The sequence below is a fragment of the Natator depressus genome, chromosome 5, assembly GCF_965152275.1.
Source record: "Natator depressus isolate rNatDep1 chromosome 5, rNatDep2.hap1, whole genome shotgun sequence".
NCBI classification, from domain to species: Eukaryota; Metazoa; Chordata; order Testudines; family Cheloniidae; genus Natator; species Natator depressus.
Window position 1 is genome coordinate 71,208,454 of NC_134238.1, and position 22,653 is coordinate 71,231,106.

Genomic DNA, 22,653 nt, shown 5'->3' on the forward strand with positions numbered 1-22,653 from the left:
AATAAAGTACCAGCAGCTAAACTCTGATGGAGCACTTGTATCATCTGAAAACAAATATAAAGGAAACACTGAAATCCATAGGTCCTCTAACCTTTTAAAATAGGCCAAACAGCACTTTCAAGTTGTACGTTTTCAGTTCTTGTTTTATAGCTCAACATCCGAACTGAAAAAAATCTTTTTGCATTAAATTGAACTGTTACAAGACCAGAACTGAAGAGAATTGTATTGTTTTTAACACACAGCAAGCATGTGATGAGATACAGCGGCATCTGAATTGCTTTTTAAGAATGGCTCAACTGAGAAGAGCTAACCACAGTTCTCAGTGGTTCAGGTCCTGATCCTGTGAAGGGCTGAGTGTGGAGCCGGGAGCCCTTAGCATGTTGCAAGATGAGTCTTTAGCTAGGAATGGCATTCCTTTTACGTTACAGGGTGTGTGTAGGAGGGTGGGGATGAGGTGAATTCTGGCTACCTGCAAACTAACCGGGCGTTTGGGATCTTGATAATGATGGATTGGATTTTCACAGTAGTTTTAGCCTGTCCTCTACATTTATCACCAGTTTTCTGCTGGTTCTTCAACTGTTGTGGGTTCATATCTATCAGAATCATGCACGCCATCTGAGAGACCCGTCAACATTGTTAAAGACACATGGAGATCATCTGTGTGTTCCATGCTCTGGCTCTGTTCGTTAGAGGATGCACCCTATGGTCTGTCTGCCAAATGTTTTCTGCTAGCATGCACTTAGCTTGTAAATTATTTGTATGTTCATCAAGTGCTGATTAAAAATATTATTCCTATCCCTGCTCTAAGTAGATATTTGAGTGTGTCTGTTGCCTGGAGCCAGGAGCTTCTAGGTGGTCAAAAATATGTTGTGTTCTGTTCATCAACAGAACCTTGCTCTTTTGTGAGTTTCTTTTCTCTTTTTTTTTTTTTTTGGTTCCCTTTTGATCTTTCCCACTGTTAATAAGCATGATAGCCAGAAGCGATGAAGTACTGTAATGTCACCTGCTTTCAAGAAGCAGGTTATACAGCCCTTCTACACAAGTTACATGGAAATTCTTCTAGCTTAAGCCCTTTGGAATTTGGAAACCAACGCACTAGTATTATCGCAGAATATCTATCAAACGATTTAACTGCATAAGTTACCGAAGCAAAACCAGTCAGACATCACTTAGGGCACAAACAAGGCTCCACCATTCCTGTCTATCTTGGGATGCTCTTTGCACGGTCTCTGAAAACATTTGTGAAAATGAAGTACTACCTGCGTTGAGAAGAAAATCACCATGTCATTGAAGCACCTTCACCCTTTCTTCCATGTCCACCCTTATGCATGGGAGCAACTCCCTATAACAATCTGCAAAGCCAACACATTATGCTGTTTTAAATCTCACTGATGCCATAATGCCTACAAAGCACTTGACAATGGCTAGGCAGCTCGTGTGGTGAAGCCACTCTTACAATAGCCATAGTTGTCTCACTGTTAACTTGTGCTTCTGTCTGTTTTATTCACCTGCTGTCTTTCAACATACACTTTGTAAGCTTTTGGGGGCAGGTACTGTCCTTTCATTAGGTGCCTTCACCTAGCATGATAAGGCCCTGAACACTAGTTAAGGTACTGGTGCTATCACAATACGAATAGTAAAGAATAATATTCTAAAATATTTCGCCATGGTGTAGGAGCTGTCTGTTGCTTTATCTTGTTCCGTGTTGCTTTCTATAGAAAAAGCAACCTTAATAGTCTACTCTAAAAATTAGATGGCAGCAATTTATCTTGAATTACTTTCTCTGTAAAATAATAATAAAGAAGTTTGACCTGCAAACCTGTGAATTCTTTGACTGTATCTTTAAGCTTCATACCAATCATGACCAAATTAAATGTTGTTAAAGACCAGGGAGATAGTTTTGGCTGTGGGCATTACACATTGTCACAAAACAGTCAAGGTGACCAAATCAGGATCTTCAATACAAATTCTGTGTGTTCCCCTCCCCGGCAGTATCTAAAGGTACAATAGCCTACTGGTGCTTAACAAATAAACAATACAATTATACATTGTTGCATAACCATAAAGTTATACTATCTGAAGCTTTAAACAAGGATTTTCTCTAACTTTCAGATTTTCCTTAATGCTTTTGCCATTGCTTCAGGTATAATCGTGCATCCCAGTATGAACAGAGTCTGCACAGAACATGGCATCAGCCTGTATCAGAATTTAGCATGGGCAATAAGCTGTAACAGTGGCAGCATGTCCTTATTGCCTATGCTTTTTGAGCATTTCTGAGCAAGCAAATCATAACCCTTGCTTAGATGAAACAAGTATCCACTGTTGTCACTTTTTAAAAAGATGTGCACAAAGAGCACAGAACACAGAAAATCCCATATTTATAGGTAACTATCTAATGTTCTTTAAATGGTGCCATCAAATAAATACAAAAAAGAGACAAAGTATTGTGCATAAATGGCCAATTTTCTTGATTTATTCCCTCTGAACTGTGCTGTTGGTGGGTGTGCCAAGCAGATATTTAGCTGCCAGACAGAGGTTTTATCCCAAGCCAATCTCCCAGCATGTGGTGGATACAGATAGAAAAGTTGAGTGGGATCTAGGGTGAATATGCTATGTGGCAATTGATGCTACTGCAAGTGTTTGGTTAGGCTAGCTATGCCCGCTCTGTAGCTGACCACGCCCCTTGGGGCTTTAGACCACTCGTGAATGTGCTTGCTGCAACATTCTCACTGATTCTAGTGTGGGTAGAAGATGACTCCTTCTCTGTCCACCCAGATAGTCAACATGCAGGGGTCAAGCCAGAATTCAGCCCAAAATGAGACTCTAGTAGCAGCTTTCCATTTTGAATTCTAGGCAGCTGGGTCATTTCCCCCTCCCTTCCCCCCAAGTATGTCATTTGCAATAAAAAGTTGCAATGTATAGCTTTGAAGCATTTCAAATTATTTGAAGATAATACACTGGTAAAGTAATGGTAGAAAAGAAACTACATTCAATAAAGCTGAAGCACAAGTGGGTATTAGGCAGTAATATATCCTATTGGGAACAGCTCTGGCTTCAAAATGTACATGGCATACATCTCATACACTCTTGGTTACCTTGCAGATTGGTTTAAAAATGTTTCATGCAGATCTGCAGGCACAATAAGTCTGTTCCTTGCCCAAGTACCATCATAAAAATGTGAGCACAACAGATATATAATGGCTACCTTCCATTGAGATTAGAGTGCTGGTAACAGATAAACAAAAGTGACAAAGTTATTGTTTCTTGTTCCTTTTATTAGAAGAAAATAGTCTGATTTTGAATAGCATCTCAAAGTGTCTGAAATAAAACCACCAATAAAAAAGAACAAAACTCAATCCAGCATGCATGCCAGGATTTTAGGCTGTGTGAGAAAAATGTTGTTTTTGTAAAAATAGGTTCCTGGTGTTAAAGGAATGGTCTCTGTAATAACCATCAGTTCCAGAATGCATCCTGTGATAGTGCCACAGATTTAAGAACGAGTGTGTTCTATTGAGGTTTTAAAGGGTGGTATTTTGCCTTCAAAAAAGGCTCAGGCTTTCCTCCTTTCTTATTTGGATTCATCATCTGGGGTGGCTTGGTGAATTGGCCTCTACCCAACCTGCTCAGCTGTTGTGAGCCAGATCCCTGGATCTGGCGAAGCTGCACTCTCGGAAGGACCTGGATGGGTGGAGAAGGGAGGAAAGGTGGCTCAAAAGTCATGTGATGGAAAGCTATCTGTCTGCGTATCCAGTGATGTGCAATATGTCCATTACCATGGTATCAGAGTGCTAACGTAAGAATAAAGCAGTCAAAAAGGTAGTCTCTGCCCCCTCCTTGTAAATACCTTTGGCATGAGTGCTTGAGTAATTATTTCCCTCCTGCTTCAGCTTTCTTCTTAATTCTTCTTCTTTCTCCCTTTCCACACTGAGCTATTCACAGAATTATTGAGGGAAAGTGATGACAAAGAAAAATCTCTTCCATTTCACTCTGAATTTGCTGACATATGTAGTCATGAAGGGAAGCTATGAGGTAGTTTTGATGCAATTTCTAGGATTTTTATTTAAAGTTTTACAAAGGTGAACATAAAAGAACTGTTTTCATTAAGTTAATGGAAACTCAGAAAAAATTTTTTTTTAATGTGGACTGAGTTATTTTGCTGTATTAGCTACTATAGTATTGCAGCATTGTGCCAGCGCCTAGAGCCAAGAAGTGAAATGCACTAAGTGCAAAAGTGAAACTACCTAGTCCATTTTCATTGTCTAACCTGGGGATACATACATAATGTAAACAAGCAGCATAAACTCAGGTTTAATACACAAGTTGGTGTTAGCAATTTAGGAATGAGAGAATATCGGTAAAATATATGGCACCAGATCAGTCCCCTCCTCTGCTAAATCTACGGTAAGAGGCCAGAAGTGGCACTGAACTCTACAAGATTCACCTTGCAGTGTTAGTTTTTTAAACCACACCAAAAAGGTTGGAGGCTTAGGAGCCCATGGCACAGCCGGGTTGCTCCTGGAATCCACAGAGAAGGACTCCCAGATTGGTAGAGGCAGGAGTTGTTTTTCATGGACCATTGCCTCTTTATGGTGGTCACTTGTGGCAGCAGAGAGGGTTTCAGCAGGGATCATGGTGTTATTAGCCAGATCTCTCAGCAGCTGCTCACTTTGTGTGTGAGAGAGAAATCAAGGAATAGAGCCTGGTATATATTCTTCCTCCTCATTATCTTTTCCCACTGTTATCTGTTTCTTTTCCAGTCTGATGATCAACTGAGAGATTGCTGTATGATAACAGCATTGTCTCCTTTCACTTGTTCTGAGTAAGCAGCTGGGCAAGCCTTCATTTTCACAGGAAAGGATAAATCCACTATTGCACAGCCTATCTGATAAATAAAAACTAAAAGATTTCTGACTGTTTCATCGGCTTCTCTTCGAAGAATTTTGTTTGGTCTCAAGATGTTCTCAAATCATTCCCATTAAATAACGTTGGGTTTGAAATGGAAGCTAGGCCAACTGAAATTTATAGGAGGATTCCAGGGCTTAGCAGTGAAATGAGTGTTTTAAAACTTCCCACTTTAACTATTGAGAATAGACAATTTATGTGATGAACATAGCCACTATTCTTTGCTCACGAATTACCATCAGACTGACTTTGATTTTACTAAGGTCTTTGTTGTTTGAAATTATTTGAGAAAACATTTGTGCAAACTGCAAACATATCTATTGGCCTATGGATTGAGCTCTCACTGTCTGTCATGGGTGAAATTCATCCCTTTGCAATGGGCCAGCACAAGGTCTATACAACACTTAAGTCCTCAAAATACCTTATGAGGGAGTTAAGTGGGACTTATTATTAAATATTTATACAATGGCATCAGCAAAAAGCCCCATTGGGTGGGGCACTGTACAAACACAGAAAAAAGAAAATCCCTGCTCCAAAGTGTTTACAATCTAAAGACTCTGAGAGATGAAAGGTTGAAGATGAGGACGACAGACTTGACAAGCAAATGAACCTCATGTAACTTACAGAGCTGGGCCAATTTTTCATGTTTGTTTTTTTTTTTTAAATTCAGGAGCAAGGAGGTGGGGAAAGGACAGATGTGGAAGAGTCTTAAGGATGCACATGGTGTTTAGACCTTGTGGTAGCCTTCTGCACAGGGATGATTTTCACTCATAACTATTAGCTTTACTGCAGATGATGGGAAACTAGAAAACATTTCTCATGACTTTTTTGGGGGGGGGTCTGTTTTTCATCAAAATTTCATTTTGATAGAAATATTCTGATCTGCTCTAGCCTGGGCTCTTCACTATTTGCACTGTGTGATTAGTCACCTCAGTTACATGGCATTTTTTTCCTCCTTGAGTGGATAATATCCAATTCCTACAAGAACTTTCAAGATAAGCACAAGAACGCTTCTGTCATGAATATGTATTTATGATGCTTTCTCTTCCTGCTGACATTCTTGAAAACAAAAAATTTCTTTGACCCTTGCAGAAAATGAATAAAAGGGATTGTGAAAACTACTGAAACAAATTCAGTTTTTATACAAAAAAAATTGCAATTACTGGTACTACTTTTGTCCTGCTCCAGCAGATTCAAATATTATGCTTTACACACAGTTAATCATTGATTTTGAGCAGGATGTCATCACTGTGGAAATCTTCTGCTATTACACAAGTGTTCAGAAATATTTTAGAGCTCCATCCTTCTCCCACTTAGCGGAAATAGAATCTGGACCTTACTGCGCATCTGTTCTACCATTATACCATCCTTAACCTATTTATTGATGTTTAAGATCCTCTAAAGCATTAGATAAAGATCACCTCTTTCTTATTTACACTTGTCATAAATATAAAGGGAAGGGTAAACCCCTTTAAAATCCCTCCTGGCCAGAGGAAAACTCCTCTCACCTGTAAAGGGTTAAGAAGCTAAAGGTAACCTCGCTGGCACCTGACCAAAATGACCAATGAGGAGACAAGATACTTTCAAAAGCTGGGAGGAGGGAGAGAAACAAAGGGTCTGTGTGTCTGTATGCTGCTTTTGCCAGGGATAGAACAGGAATGGAGTCTTAGAACTTTTAGTAAGTAATCTAGCTAGGTATGTGTTAGATTATGATTTCTTTAAATGGCTGAGAAAGGAACTGTGCTGAATAGAATGACTATTCCTGTCTGTGTGTCTTTTTTGTAACTTAAGGTTTTGCCTAGAGGGATTCTCTATGTTTTGAATCTAATTACCCTGTAAGGTATCTACCGTCCTGATTTTACAGAGGGGATTTCTTTACTTCTATTAAAAGTCTTCTTGTAAGAAAACTGAATGCTTTTTCATTGTTCTCAGATCCAAGGGTTTGGGTCTGTGGTCACCTATGCAAATTGGTGAGGATTTTTACCAAACTTTTCCCAGGAAGTGGTGTGCAAGGGTTGGGAGGATTTTGGGGGGAAAGATGTGTCCAAACTACGTTTCCCAGTAAACCCAGTTAGTTTGGTGGTGGCAGTGGAGATCCAGGGACAAAGGATAAAATTAATTTGTACCTTGGGGAAGTTTTAACCTAAGCTGGTGAAAGTAAGCTTAGGAGGTTTTCATGCAGGTCCCCACATCTGTACCCTAGAGTTCAGAGTGGGGGAGGAACCTTGACAACACTATTTTATTTTAATTGCATGGCTGAAAAGGACAATAGCAATTATTTTGAAATCTTCTACTTCTTGAACTTCCCATAATTTATCATTTTTTACAATCTCGAAAAAACATTTTCATGCTGATTTTGTTGTTTTCCATGTAGCGGCAAGGATTTTTCACCTCTTTTGAATAAAACAAATTAATTAAGAACAGAAGTTTAATGCATATAATTTATCATGTCAAAGCAGTTTGTTTGAGCACTAACATAATTGATGATGCCAGTGCAGTACTGGAAATAGTGCTAATTGAAAGAGAAATAACAAAATTCATTCTTGTAAGTCTCACGGTCAGATAATGTCAGACAAAACACTAAGGTAGTGCCGCTCAGATTTGACACTCATAAACTTGGAGGTCATAATCAAATGCTTCCATACTATAATGAATCTTAAAAATAATCAAGATAAAGAACAATAATACAGTTAAATATTTTAGTCTAAGGAATAAGCATAACTCTGCATCTCTTGGTATTCAGCCCTCGCTTGAACTGATTCAAACCCAAACTTTTTTTTTTTTTTGAGGTTTTTAAATGTTTGTCTTAGAGCCACATCTCTACTTCTTACCTGTAGTGACAGGTCCTGCAGGCTGCAACTCCCTTTCCAGCCTCATAGTCTCCTTTTCAAGAGTGATCAGGTACTTCCCCCCCACGCCACCCTCCCAACCCTGCCAGGTGTCTTTAGAGCAGACATGGAAGCCAACTTCCCTAAGCTACTCAAGACACTGTGTATGAACAGCCATCTCTGGAGCCCAGTGACCCCCTCTACTGTTTCCTGCTGATCAGTCACTTTAAAATTCAGCGTACGCTTTAAGCCTCAGAATGTACCATTACATTCTCAAATTTCTCACTCCATTCGCAAAGGTAATAATTTCAGCATCCTAAACCGCAGTGATAATGGATGAAACTTCGAAACATCAGTGCAATATCTAGCAGCAGTCAGAAAAGCAAAGGGACACTAGATTGTAGAAATAGAGTGCAAATCAAAATAGATCATTGTGGCACTGTACAAAATTTGGACTGAAGTGTACATTTTTAGGCACCATATTAAAGAGGCAATATAAAGTTGTAAGAAAGAAACAATTCAGGTAATTTGATAAGGCACAGAAGAGGCCCAAGGAAATAAAGTCTCATACATTATAACTATAGGAAAACTAGGTTTATATTAATTAGGAAAGTGGAGATTAAAGGAGGACCTTACTCAAGTGCAATTTTTTTGAGGGATTTAGAGAAGTCAGATGCCACAAAATTATTCAAGAGTATAATTGATGCCATTCCACTTTGTGCTCTAATTTTTGAGCCTAAAACAAGATACAACACTAGCAGTCCTTGTGAATTCCCTTAAAGAATCCAACCCACTGTAAAGAGCTGCGTTTCCCTGGTGCCATTTTAGCATTACCTAATTGTGCCTCTTCTAAGAACATAATTCCCACTGCTACTAGGTCTGGTGTAAGTGTCAAGCCAGTTACGTATGCTTACAATGGGGACTAGGTATACCACTATATCACCATGATATCAAATGTTCATCATATTTGGAACATTCAGCACTAGAATTATGTTGCGTACTCATGAACAGCTAGACATCAGTTGTTATGGTATTTACCATGAAGACAGTCACTTCCAATAAGAAACCCCTGTTTAGGGTGAAATTAATCCCAGTGCACCACTTAAACCCCACTCAAATTTTTACTGTGGGTCTGAAGTTTTGGACAGGGCCTTGTGTGAACCCTCAGCACAGCAGTGAAGTTAACCCTAAAGGAATATCAATGGAGTACTGAACTTAAGAAAAGAATCATAAAGCACTATAAAATAAATACCAGTTTGATAACTGGATCTGTAACTGAATATATTTGATGTACATCAAAGCAAAACGGTTTCAGGTACAGAACACTATAAGCAATCCTCTTTTAGAGTCAACAACCTGCTAAATGAATGAATGTATTCGAGAGAAGGGTATGTAGTTAGTGGGATTCTACTGTAGCACAAATGTAAACCTTCAGGTAATGAAGAGCAGTCAGGTCTCTGCAAAGAGGAGGTAATCGTCATAGCAATTCATCATAGGCTGGTTTTGATTAGGGTCCAAGGAGCTCAAGAATTTTTGAATTTCTGTAGGCTTGTTCTTCTTAGGCTAAAGCAGAGGTATCGGGAATGGAGTTATGGTAAAAGAATGGGAAGTCCTTCACGGGATTTAAATAAGCAGATACCATATGTAATAATTAAGTAATGGATATAAACACACAACAGGATGCTGAATATTAGGAAGACAGAATTTGCAGCATTTTATATGGATTTGTGATGAAAAGGCCATCAGGCCTTTGGAAAGCAATATGCAGGCAACTGAGGTCCTGGGATCAATAACATTGTTCGTTAGTGGAGAACAGCAAGTCTTGATGCCTTGTCAGTTGGATTTTGTAAAGCCCTCAGGGATATGTTTTGCCCAATACAGCGCAGAATGTATGATGAGTCCTTCCAAGCCAAGGTATTTCCTGATACTTTGAGAAAACTATTTATTACTATGTTACTTAATCCTTGGAAAAAATGCCCAGAGCTGCAATAATTATCGCCCTTTTTCACTTATCAGTGCAGACAGTAAGATATTGGCTAAAATCTTAGCAAAAAAGCTGGAATCTTTCTCCCAAGCATGAGATTATTCAAAAAGCAAACAAGGCTAATAAAAATAGACTTTCCTATTTCCTACCATAAAATCAGGCTGCTTATAGATCTAATTAACTTGATTAACCATAAAAATCCTAAGATTATACAGCTATCACTCTGGAGGAAGAAAAGCTTTTGACAGAATAGGATGGAAGTTTGTTACAATAAATTAAACAAATATGAATTCAAAGAGAACTTTTGTCAATGGATCTCTTAGTACTGAGACAGCAATCATAATCAGTTATAATCTCTCAAACATATTCACTACAGTTAAGGGTCGAAACCAAAACACAAAACCATTAATTATGATGACCTGTTTCCTCCACAAATACATGACACACTTAATCTGTGCTCATATGTCAACCCTAAACATTTGCTGAGTTTGTGATGAATGTTTCATGTTGTTCTGTGGGGGAGGGAGACGTGTGGTGTGAAGTGTTTCCTAATCCATTGGCGGCCAAAAGATGCTGTGATGTCAGTAACAGTCAATGGAAATGTGCTGCATGAGGATGAGAGTACAGTTAGGATCCTAGAACTCTGCCTTTCCTTGCGTGTTAGGGTTTGTACCTTCCTTATTATTATCCACTATTTAGATGGAGTAATGTTTATATCTAAACCATGGCAAAAGGAGTAAGAATGAGAACTAAGGTAGAAACGGCATGTGGAAGTAAGCAGTCAGTAGAGCTGGTCAAAAAATGGTCAGTGTGCGTCTCAAAAAAATCCCCCTCCATCCCCATCCCCCGAAAGGAAAACTTTGGATGTTCTGATAAAAAACCTCAAAACAAAATATTTGTAAAATTGCAAAAACTTTTATTAGGGAACACAACAACTTCTCGTACTGTTGTACTTTTTAACCCCCTTTTCCAGAAATTGGGTGGGTGGGAAGGGGGGAGACTAAGTTAAAAATGAAATATTTTCACCAAAACTTCTAGTTTGGTTGAAAACTCATTTTTTGTTGAAAAAATATTTAGGATGAAAATGTTTGACCAGCTCTATTAGGAAGGGATTGGACTCAACCAAGGATTTTAGTGAGTGCACATAACTTGTATGACAATAGTGTGAAACTTAGTAAACTTCATGTTTGCAAACGTGTAGCTGAGGATGCTTGCCATTTCCTTCTCCACTATTCCTTCCTTAAGATCTGAAAGACTTTAATATATTCAATAAATCCTTGAAAGTACTAACTTCAAGCTCCTTTTCCCCATCTCAATTTTAGAGAAATTTCTGTCCTGACTCATTGTGTGAATCCCTTTGCTCTGCAGATGTATTAACAGTGGATCACAAATAGGGGCCTAATTTTACAAAGCCTGATTCTCTTCTTTCAGTAGTGTAAAGCAGGAGTAACTCCCCTTAAGGGGAGATATGCATACTGACATAAAACTGGTGTAAGTCATAGGAAAATCAGGATTACATGATCTATACCTAGGTCCATACATACTATTCAAGATGTCATTGTGATGAAAGTTCTGTAATAAAATGATCTGATGCTAACCCTATTGCTTCCTACATAATTTTCACTGGTATTTTGTATAACCTGCTCTTACGTATCTCCAGAAATTGAGGCAAACCAAAGTTTTAACTCAGAAATTAACACTTGTCTTATCTGAATTCATGACCTAGTTCATTTATTTGGAACCCAAGAAGTGTGTGGGAAGGAGCTAACAACAATAATTCATACTTTACTGCCTGTCTAGCAATAGCAGCAGATTTTTAAAAGTCCAGTATTTCTTTAACCTGAAAATATGCTGCTGTTTGGCGTTTTACACTGGCTGAGTACTGTAGGTTTCAAAGCTCGCAAATCCAAGAACATTCTGCACCCACATTTTATTCAATTTTCTCTATTCTGTTTCCTTTAATTCTTGCTAAGAGTCATTCACAAGTAACAAGCCTGGGATGTATTTGAGCAAACAGATGGCTTTGGCTTTGTATGGCATAATGTAAGTGGGAAGATATGGTTCATTCCATGAATCTTTTTAAAAAAAAAGGGGGGGGGGATTTTGATTCAAGTAATTAACCCTTACAAATGAAAATGAGAAACAGTAATGCCATCTCATGTGGCAAATAGGTATTTTGAGAATTCAGACCATGGAGTTGAGATTCCATGGAACAATCATTATATTTTTCTGATTATTGTAAGAAAGGAGAAGCCAAAGTTATGATTCCTTTTCTTTTTCTTTGAAGGATTAGGAAGAATTGGGCCCCTAGCAGAGGAAGAATCTAAGTTTAACACCAAGAAAAGGAAGTAGATTATTGAAGCTCGTCAAGGATATACTTTTGAAGTACTGGGTAAAAGCAAGGCTTTACCAAGATTAATCAGCCTCAGCAGCAAGCATCTGGCCATTTAGTCCTGTGTACGCTTACTGCCAAGAAGCTAGCACGTGCACTCTCAAGTGGCCTCTACTGCATGTTAATGGGCTGTCTGGATTTTATGGCTCTGTAGCTGTGTGTTTGAAAGCTTCAGAATCAATAGTGATGCTATGAACAGGCTGCCGTATTTTCCTTCCCCAGTATACCATGGTTGTTGGTAGTATTTCACTGCCACCTCCAAAACAGCCTGTTTAGTGTCTCTTTGGCTTGTGAATAGATAACAGCAATTGTGATTTTTCCTTTGTCTTCCCCTCTTTTTCACAGAACCAGTATTCAGCATGAGCAAAACAAGCAGCTGTTTGGGACCATGCTCCTGGATGCTCCACATACCATGCAAGCTCTGAAATTCACAGGTTGACCCTTTTGGGACTGGAGGGGGAAGAAACAATCAGATGCCTTATCCCATCCAGCAAAAGGAGTAGAAAGAGGAAGCAACCCAGGACTTGATTTCTCCCCTTCTGGGAGGCTGGGCATCACTTTTGGTTGGGTATCACCCTTTTCATTTGTGAATCAGTTTGTTAATTTCAATTGTTTTTGCTGTTGCTGAGGAAAGAAAAACTTGCCAAACTACATAGCATTCAAAACACTCTATAAACAGTGCAGAAACCTTAAAATCCCATCTGCTGTGCAGGTGCATTCCACTGAATAACACTGAGAGCTGGTCAATACACCTCCATGTAAACAAGCAGGAGAAGCAGGATGTAAGGATATAAGACTGTAAAGAGTTACTCCTGGGGAAATTCTGTGCTACTGCATGTGTGCATAATTAATGAGCCGTGCATATTTATTTTTTGCTTTGAAAAAAGCTTCTGCCAAAATGTTGCTGCAGTTCCCCCTCTTGCCCACCAGAGAGCACTTTGGTGCTAGAACACAGCAGCAACTCTTGGCCAGCTAGGGAAGAGAAAGAGCCTGCCTTCTTCACAGCACCTGTCAGGCCAGGTCAGGAGACTGGGGCTATGGGGAGACTGACGGCATGGAATGTTGGGGGGGGGGGTCAGACGGGGGCTCATAAGGGCTAGTCTGGAACGATAGACTGGGGCAGGGGATGAATGGGAGTGCAGGCACAGGGCCACAGAGGGGAGGGAGGTGCAGGGCCACATGGTGATGGGGGAGTGGGTGCAGAGCTACATAGGGACAGAGGGTGGCTGAGTGGGGGCACAGAGACATGGGGGAGGGGGTACAGGGACACATAGGGATGAGGGTGGCTGAGTGGGACACAGAGGGGATACAGAGACACATGGGGACAGGGAGAGGGGGGATAGGGACATATAGGGACAGGGGCGTGGCTGGGTGGGGGCACAGAGACGTGGGAATGGGGGAAGGGTTACAGAGCAACATAGGGACAGGGGAGAGGGTGCAGGGACACATGGGGATGGGGGAGTGGGTGTCTGAGTGGGGATGGAGGGGTGGATTGGGGGTGCAAGGACACACGGGGAAAGAGGCAGACTGAATGGCAGAAGCTAGGGGTCAGCCAGGGTCTGCATGGGGGAAGGTCCCTAACAATCCCTCCTCACCACAAAAAAACCCAAACCACTTGTTTCATACTTTTCTCACCCATACCCAACAACCCTCAAAGTTCACACCCAGGCTCCTTCCCAGCAATTTACTTCCCTCTCTGTTAGCCGATGGCCAGGGATGTTTGGTGAGGTGCCAGCTATGCCCGTTTATACCATCCGTGACTTTAACCGCTAGGACGCACTGTCCCTTCGCGGCGGGCAGCCCGGGCTAGGCTGACGGATGCCCCAAGGTCCTAACCACCCGTGACTTTAACTGCTAGAGCTCAGAGCTCCTTCGCAGCGGGCAGTCAACACTGACTGACAGGTGCCCCAATGGCAGCACTAAGAGCCTCTCCACACCCGTGACTCTAACTGCTAGAGCTCAGAGCTCCTTCGCAGCGGGCAATCAGGATTGACTGACAGGTGCCCCAAGAGTTTGCCCCGTGGAGGCGGCACAACTCAACGCTAGGCTCTTAGTACTCTCACCTAATGGCCAGGCTTTATAGCCAAAACGGCTGAGGTTCTTTTAATTGTGTTGGCTGCTTTACAGTAAACCAGAGAAACAAGTCAGGCTTATGCATAAATGGTTACCAAAATTTATTAAACTAGATTCTAATCATGTGGTTACAAAATTGCTAGTGTCTACTTATTTAAGTGTAGAGATGTTACACACACAAACAAGTTACAAAACTGAAGCTACAATCCCAAAGAAAGAAAACAAAGTATAGAGCTCTATTTCAAAATATGTGTACACTAAAGATAGGAGATCAGGTGTGGGTGCTTCTTACCCTCCTTGCATCTCTCGATTCCAGCGGTGCCAAGCCAGGATCGGTCACTCAATTCCGCAGAAAGACGAATAAGGGACAAGGCTCAGGGACCCTCTTAGCTGCAGAAGCCTTGGGAGGCTGTCACTTATCTGACCAGCAGATAGATAGTGAAAAGCACTCAAAAATCATGGTGCTGTAGGTCCCCTACTTATACCTCTGTACTCCTTTATTCTCTTTCTCCTTTCTTATGCCAAATTGGGGCTGGTCTGTCTGGGCGACGCCAGCTCTCGCAAGAGTAGTTTACACTTGCAAGGGAGAGAAACAATAAGTGTTGACTACTGGACATTCCTTTTATTAGGGTAAATATTTTCCCACCTAGGATGTTGGTGTGTGTGCATCATGCTATTTAGTAGGGGCTAAGAGCCATGTCTGTCACAGTGCCTCTGCCTGCTGTGAGCCTAATCGTTGTATATGTTCCCAGAGGCACATTGTAGCAGCACACCTGTGCTTCTCACAGCTTCAAAGGCTGTGCTGGAATTCATGTTAAGTGCCCTGTTCCGTGTGTTCCCAGCAATGCTGGTCTTGGGGGGGGGGGCTGTCTGTCTGGCTACATTCCACCCCCTGATGCACCACAGTACATCCCAGATTGCAAGGTGGCGGTGATGCCAGCACCTCTTGCCCTCCTTGGGGAAATCTAGAAATACCCAACAACCAAATTAGAGGATGAGGGTTTGCGGAATTGGTTAGGATCCCTTTTTAGCTCTAGGTATCTGATTTGTGTGGAGGAAAGAGCAGTTTGAATCAAACGCTTCATAATACATAAAGTTACACAAAAAACAATTACAATAATTAAAATGGTTAAAACAGTATTTACAACCGAATGTAAAAACGGGGAGAGGGAAAATCCCAAGTGTTGAGCTAACCATTGCATCCATGAGGTTTGTCCATTCTCAGCCACTGCATGTAAAATTTTAACTGCACCTTTAATAGCAACCACATCTTGCTCTATTTGCCCTGAATGATTTACATAAACTTCTTTAGATGATCCCGTTACATATTTCACAGGCCGTCCCCAAACAGTGCGATGCCATTGTCCCACCCCCCCCGAGTCAATGCGAGGGTTGTTGGTGTATCATACTGGTCTCCACTGAAAGATGTCGCTTTTGTTCCACCAATCATTTAGGCTGAGTGGTACAAATTCAATTCCCAGTCCATTGGTTGAATCTAGCAAGGTGCACATCCAGCAATTTGTAGCACCAGCAGCTGAGGCGATGGTTTGGATTGCTCCCCGAAGAGGATGTTCTGGTATTGCCAAGGTGACTGGAGCCAACAGAAGGATCATGAGGGCTTGCAGGAACATATCTCTGGTGGGTCGTGGTCTAGCTAAAAAACTTATTTTAAAACCAAAAGCAAAAATTACACCTGCTATTATAAGTAATGGCAAATATATCAACAGTCCATAGTAGTCTCTAGTGATCAAACAGGTCTGCTGCATGGTCCATTTTGCTGACAGTTTAGCTGGCAGGTTGCTCGGAACCATGGGACCATTCCTGCAATAAATCACATGGTCAGCCGGTCTTGGATGCGATCCAAGCCTCTGTAATGGTTATTAGCCTTTTATCAGCATTTAAGGCACTCCATACACCTTTCTCTTTATAGGCGTGCAAAACGCAGGTAAGGGTTCCCAGGGCTGGGTGTTTAATCACCACAGTGTCTCCAGGAGCATACTTGGAACTGTGCAGTGGTGTTCTGGCAGGGGAGATAGCTTTCCCTGTAGGGAAGAATCCCCTGCTGATTGGACTTCCTGTAGGAGTCTGTCTGTTGTTTAATCTCTGCACCATTTCGTCCAGTCTGTCTCCCCATGTGCCATCAGTAGGCTTCAAGTGATTCTTTAGCAACCCATTCCAGCGCTCGACCATGCCATTAGATTGAGGTCGATATGGAAGGTGGAAGGTCCATTGGACTCCATGGTTAAGGGTCCATTCCCTTATAAGTTTATTCTTAAAATGCGAACCATTATCTGATTGGATTTCTTGAGGCATTGGGACAATTGCTGTTAAGCGGTTTAGTCCCATAATTGTGGACAACCCTGTTGCCAATCGGGTTGGATATGCAAAACCAATCCCTGAAACAATTTCTACCCCAGTCAAGATGTATTTCCACCTCTGCCTTGTAGTGGGCAGTGGTCCGACATAGTCGACCTGCCAGGTTGCCCATAGTGTTTTCCCATCTCTTAGCCTGGCAAACCTTTGTCCTTCTGCTATATGTTTTCTAGTCTCAGCACAAATAGCGCAGGCTTGCACCAGGTCTCTAGCCTGTCTGTGGGTGATAGGCCACCCCCTGATATGTGCTTGCCGAACTAACTCATCACTTCCTGTGTGTCCTAAATTATCATGTAACCATGAATATAAGCGTTCCCATTCTACTTGTGTGGTAAAGAGCTGGGCAGCTGCATCGGCTAAATTGTTTAACTGTGCAGCTGGGGTATTATTCCTCTGATGAGCTGAGACATGTCCTATAGACAGGGGTTGTTGCAGGGCATGCTGATATAACCACTTCCAGTATTCCAGTCCCCATACTGGTTTACCTCCTATTTCCCAGTGGTTATTTTTCCAGTTAGTGATCCACTGAGTGGCACCTGCCCATACCGCATAGGAGTCCGTATATACTGCGGTGGCTCCTGCTTCACAAGCCAGTTTAATTGCAGCCAATTCTGCAAGTTGTGCTGACCCATCAATTTCAGCAGTTAGGGGTGCTGCAGAGGTGTCTGCAGGCACTGCTGCAGCTTTTCCCTTCCATTTTCCTTTTACCAGCCTGGCACTGCCATCAGTGAACCATACTCCCTCAGGCTTAGAAGGATCAAATGGGGCAGCATCCTTAATAGGAGACTGCTGTGGAGGTAGGCGGTATTCATCAGGCATTCCTACTTTCCATAGGGATTCCTGAATCATAGTGGGGTTTTGTGCAGTGTCTGCACTACCTACCCTGTGGTGTATGTAAAGTGCCCATCTTTGGATAGTCATTTTTTGTGCTACACCAGGTGGTAACTCTTTCCCTTCCAATATAGGTTTAATGATTGGAAGAGGAGTGTGAATTGTGATGTCCTTATCCTGAGTTAATTCCTCAGTTTCTCTCAAGGCTGTGTAAGCTGCCAGAAGCACCTTCTCATAAGGCGTGTAGTTAGCCTGTGACCCTTGCCATGACTTGGAACCAAACTGAATTGGTCGTCTGGGAGCAGTGTCACTTTCTTGCCAGAGAGCATAAGACATTCCAGTGGCTCCCACAGTTAGGTACAAATGGAATGGGGCTTCAGGATGTATGGGACCCAGAGCCTGATAGGTGTGTATCTCCCCTATCAGTTGCCTGAGGGCTTCCTCATGGGCAGGAGCCCATTCCCAGGCAGCACTTTTCTTTAACAAATTGTACAATGGTCTGGCTATAATGGCAAAGCCAGGTACATGTTTTCTCCAAAACCCCAGGGTTCCCAAAATCTGTCTCAATTGATCTTTACTTTCAGGGGAGGGTGCCTGATTTAGCTCTTGCACAGTGTCATTAGGCACAGACCTCCTACCTCCCATCCATACAGTACCTAAGAATTTTATCTCTTGGGAGGGACCTTGGCATTTCTCAGCTGGTAACTCTAAATTAAGGGCTTCTAGTGCTTCTTTGATTTGATTCATAGCCTCCTGTACCTCTTCTGAGGTTTTCCCACCTATTAAGATGTCATCAATGTATTGCACAGTTTGTACATTGGCTGGCAGTATAAGGTCATCTAGGACCTTTGCCAGTGCCCCATGGCAAATAGTGGGTGAGTGTTTAAACCCTTGTGGCATTCGGGTAAAAGTGTATTGTACACCTTTCCAAGTAAAAGCAAATCTTTCCTGGTCAGCTGGTTGCAAAGGGACCATGAAGAACATGTCCTTTACATCTAATACTGCTAGCCAAGGTTTATCCCAGGTTTGTATGGTGTTTACAATATCTGTTATGCTAGGGACTGCTGCAGTTAATGGTCCAGTGTTACAGTTTAGCTTCCTATAGTCTATAGTGAGTCTCCATTTGCCATTTGGCTTCTTGATGGGCCACACAGGAGAATTAAAGCGAGAGTGGGTACGAATTAAAATTCCTCGCTGTTCCAAATCTTTGATCAGGTCAGTAACAGGGCTTATGGCCTCAGCTGGGACATTATACTGCTTTATGTTTGTTACTGTTGAGGGCGGGAGAGCAGGCGCGCTGCTAAGTAAGTTTACAGAATAGTGGGGAGGGCTTTCCTCTTCCAGGTGGGTGGCATGAGGAACAGAACTGACTCCAAAAGCCCATCTTTCCCCATTAATCCTTCCCTTCTTTCCTCTTAAAACGTCCATGCCCAGTATGTTGGCATTGCCCAAAATCACCTCATATTTTCGGGGCTGATGGTGGGGTTGCAATGGGATATCCAGTTTTATCTTAACTAATGGGTAAGTTATGGTACTGCCATTTACTCCTGTAACAAGTACCTGCTTTCGGCCAGTAAGTGGCAAGCCCTGAAAACTTTCTCGCTTAATCATGGACATTTGAGCCCCTGTGTCCATTAAGAAAGGAATAATGTGTTTGTCATTTACAGTTACATGTATCCGGGGGTCTTTTGCTGTTGTTTTCTCCTCTTTGGATTTAAGCTGGTTTATTAGGAGAGGAAATTGACCCCCGCAAGCTAGTTTCCCTGCTCTGGTAACTCTTGCAGTTGCTGGAGCAATGGAGTATACAGAGTGTCTGTAGGAGGGGGAGGAGGAGAGAGCTGCAGAGGTGCACTGGGAGTAGCATTAGTTGTCTCCCAGTCAGCTCTTTTGAAGGTGGTGAATAATTTTAGCCGCTCTGTGGGCAGTCCATTTATCACCTCTCTGGGATAACCTAAAGCCAGACATTGTCTCCACAACTTGGCTCTAAGCTCCTTTTCCTCCTGGGTTGGCTCTCGCTTGTTTTTATGTCCTTTAGATGGTGCCCCCTTGTTTCCCTGAAGTGAACGCATCTTAGCTTTGCCTGTCAGTGCTCTGATGTCTCCGAATTCTCTAAAGTATGACACCAGAAGGTTTAGCAGTGCCCGAAAGGTACTGTTATGTGCTGCAGCTTCTGTTCTAAGGGACAGTGCCATAGCCCTATGGTTACTCGGAGCTCCCTTAAGCAGGGGTCTGAGATCATCTACATTTACCTGACCCTCCCATGGACTTTCATAGTTTAACTCTTGAGGGTTTTGGCCAAGCATGCTAATGACAGCCACAGTTAATAGAGCTGCTTTTACCTCATCTATGTTGGTCCAGTGCATTACTGTGGGTTCATCTCGGTCTGCTGGGTAAATTCCTCTTGCCCATCGACAAGCCAGAGACCAAAGTGTTTTAGGGGTGTTCCCCTCTGAATGTTCCAGGAATATTCCTGCACCTAAGTTAAGGCGCTCAGTTTCTTGGGCTGTCAGGCGTATATATCCACCCCCAGTGTCCCAGAGGCGGACCAGCCACTCTATTATACCTTCCTCAGACTTTTTAGCAAAATCTCCCTGGATTGTTTTTAACTCCATGGGAGTATATTGGCGGGTGGTAATTTTGGTAAAGTGTGTTGGAGCTTTATTCCCTTTTCCCTTTTTACCTCCCCTCTTTGTTTTTGAAGAGGTGGATGGATCATTGTCATCCCCTTCTTCATCCTGCTCTGCCCCACTCAAATTTCCCTCATGTTCTTCTGATTTGTGCTGTGTGATAGCTGGTCTTAATTTTACAGAGGGACCTTCCTCCTCAGAGGAGGGGGACTCATCTGCTGAATCCCAAATATCTCCATCCCATTCCTCAGGGTCTAGCCAGAGAGCAGCCTCAACTTTAGCCCGGTTGATTCTGCGTGTTTTAGTCTCCAGCTTTTCCCTTCGTTCTATCCCTTCTTTCTCAATTAAGGGAAGTAATCTTTTCTGAAGATGTTCCATATCCCTATTCAGTGTTCTTACTCTGGTATCTAAATTCTGGCATTCCTTGCGCAGTGTGTCCCTTTCCTGTTGTAGCCTATTAAATTCTATTGCCAGACTATGATAATCTTTACAGGCAGCTTGCCAAATGTTAGTAAGCAGCCATATACAAGCACCTTTTCCTTTCCCTTTCTTCATCTTGCAGGCAGTTCTCCAGTTACAGAAATGCTGCCAGATCTCTGCTGGTTTTCCCCAATATTTCTCCAGCAGTTCTTTGCCCCACAGAGGATTTCCCCATCCCTCTTGGGTCAAACTTTTCTCTAGCTCAGGGAAATCTGTGGTGTTTATCATGACTGGTTTCATTGTGTTACTGTAGTGCAGCCTATATCACAATCCTGTTCGTGACGCCAAATCTGTTAGCCGATGGCCAGGGATGTTTGGTGAGGTGCCAGCTATGCCCGTTTATACCATCCGTGACTTTAACCGCTAGGACGCACTGTCCCTTCGCGGCGGGCAGCCCGGGCTAGGCTGACGGATGCCCCAAGGTCCTAACCACCCGTGACTTTAACTGCTAGAGCTCAGAGCTCCTTCGCAGCGGGCAGTCAACACTGACTGACAGGTGCCCCAATGGCAGCACTAAGAGCCTCTCCACACCCGTGACTCTAACTGCTAGCGCTCAGAGCTCCTTCGCAGCGGGCAATCAGGATTGACTGACAGGTGCCCCAAGAGTTTGCCCCGTGGAGGCGGCACAACTCAACGCTAGGCTCTTAGTACTCTCACCTAATGGCCAGGCTTTATAGCCAAAACGGCTGAGGTTCTTTTAATTGTGTTGGCTGCTTTACAGTAAACCAGAGAAACAAGTCAGGCTTATGCATAAATGGTTACCAAAATTTATTAAACTAGATTCTAATCATGTGGTTACAAAATTGCTAGTGTCTACTTATTTAAGTGTAGAGATGTTACACACACAAACAAGTTACAAAACTGAAGCTACAATCCCAAAGAAAGAAAACAAAGTATAGAGCTCTATTTCAAAATATGTGTACACTAAAGATAGGAGATCAGGTGTGGGTGCTTCTTACCCTCCTTGCATCTCTCGATTCCAGCGGTGCCAAGCCAGGATCGGTCACTCAATTCCGCAGAAAGACGAATAAGGGACAAGGCTCAGGGACCCTCTTAGCTGCAGAAGCCTTGGGAGGCTGTCACTTATCTGACCAGCAGATAGATAGTGAAAAGCACTCAAAAATCATGGTGCTGTAGGTCCCCTACTTATACCTCTGTACTCCTTTATTCTCTTTCTCCTTTCTTATGCCAAATTGGGGCTGGTCTGTCTGGGCGACGCCAGCTCTCGCAAGAGTAGTTTACACTTGCAAGGGAGAGAAACAATAAGTGTTGACTACTGGACATTCCTTTTATTAGGGTAAATATTTTCCCACCTAGGATGTTGGTGTGTGTGCATCATGCTATTTAGTAGGGGCTAAGAGCCATGTCTGTCACAGTGCCTCTGCCTGCTGTGAGCCTAATCGTTGTATATGTTCCCAGAGGCACATTGTAGCAGCACACCTGTGCTTCTCACAGCTTCAAAGGCTGTGCTGGAATTCATGTTAAGTGCCCTGTTCCGTGTGTTCCCAGCAATGCTGGTCTTGGGGGGGGGGGGGCTGTCTGTCTGGCTACACTCTCCCTCAGCTCCTCCATTACCTCTGACTCCACCAAGCCTTTGCACTGCTTCTGAAGGGTTCCAAAAATGTGGTTCTGTATTGTAGTTTAAATGAATTATTACTCAGAGTTCATTATTAATATGCCTAGTAAGGAATCTATTTGTCAAAAAACATTTCCTGAATCTTTTTCATTGTCTGTATTGTTACATACTTGCTGACAGGTATTTTGAAATAAATGACCAAAAATAATTGAAACTGGCATTGTTCTGTTATATATTGTGTTTGTGTTACTTTGACAAATAAAATATGCAGAGTTTTGCAGAATTTTAAAAGATTGTGTGCAGAATTTTTAATTTTTTGGTGCAGAATTCCCCCAGGAGTAAAAAAGTGCAGTGAAATAGCCAGCCAGACTTGGAAACAGAAACTCACTAACACACTGGCACCTACACATGGATAACGGGGATGCAATCTGTTTCTAGTAAGTACTTGTCCTAGCTAGAGACCTGAAAATGCTTATGGCTAAATTTAGTTTCCACCAGCATAAACCTCTCCATAGGGCCCAGCACCAGAGAGTATATAGGGGTGAAGATTTTGTGGCAGAAAGCAGATGCAATCTCCTTGCATGGGG

General features: G+C 42.4%; 1 protein-coding gene across 1 annotated transcript in view; it reads left to right on the forward strand.

Moving 5' to 3' along the window:
• The window catches only part of YTHDC2 (YTH N6-methyladenosine RNA binding protein C2), a 329,989-nt gene extending 325,968 nt beyond the window's left edge, over positions 1-4,021 (forward strand). The window contains exon 30 of the mRNA XM_074952973.1: positions 4,011-4,021. The gene's annotated coding sequence lies outside the window, so the exon portion shown is untranslated. The remainder of the gene's footprint in view (positions 1-4,010) is intronic.
• The last annotated feature ends 18,632 nt before the right edge of the window (positions 4,022-22,653 follow it).